Source organism: Nuphar pumila, chromosome 8 (assembly GCF_984573655.1).
Source record: "Nuphar pumila chromosome 8, dmNupPumi1.hap1.1, whole genome shotgun sequence".
NCBI classification, from domain to species: domain Eukaryota; kingdom Viridiplantae; phylum Streptophyta; class Magnoliopsida; order Nymphaeales; family Nymphaeaceae; genus Nuphar; species Nuphar pumila.
This window is the reverse complement of record NC_143256.1, coordinates 119,251,103-119,251,593: the sequence shown is the minus strand read 5'-3', so window position 1 is coordinate 119,251,593 and position 491 is coordinate 119,251,103. Positions and strand designations below refer to the sequence as shown.

Here is a 491-nt window from a genome sequence, read left to right as displayed (position 1 = left end):
TTTGAGGACAGGGAAGACATTGCTGGCAAAAAACATTGGCCAGATTTGTAAATGTGCCCTTTGTCATTGCAGATGCAACAACAATAACACAGGCAAGTTAGCGTCTGCTTTTTTTTTGAAGAAGAAGAAGAAGAGTCCACATTTATTTTAATTTTTTTCCTCAAATATCTTCCATATTGTTATTCATATCTTTTTTAAGGCTAATTTTGTTTCTTCTTAACTAATATATTTATTTGTTTTCATTCTATTTTTGTTTTTCTGTGGTTTCTTTAGTTTATCAAATTGACGTAGGCATGACTAATTCTGAATAACTACCCTGATGGTTGAGATTTATGAAAGCTAATCGGTTTCTTTGTGAGTTCACTTTTATGTCAATGATGATAATTCCAAAGGCTTGTTTCTGAAAACATTGGCAGTGGCTGCCTAAGAGCTTTTGCCTTTGACAGGCTTGAGAGCTGGGAATGCTAATTCTTCCTTGGATAACTGAGACA

General features: G+C 34.0%; 1 non-coding gene across 1 annotated transcript; it reads left to right on the top strand.

The window, feature by feature from the left end:
- Nucleotides 1–369: 369 nt before the first annotated feature.
- Nucleotides 370–491, top strand: LOC149830407 (small nucleolar RNA SNORD14). Its single transcript, XR_016433968.1, has one exon. It is a non-coding gene; the product is annotated as a small nucleolar RNA SNORD14 (small nucleolar RNA).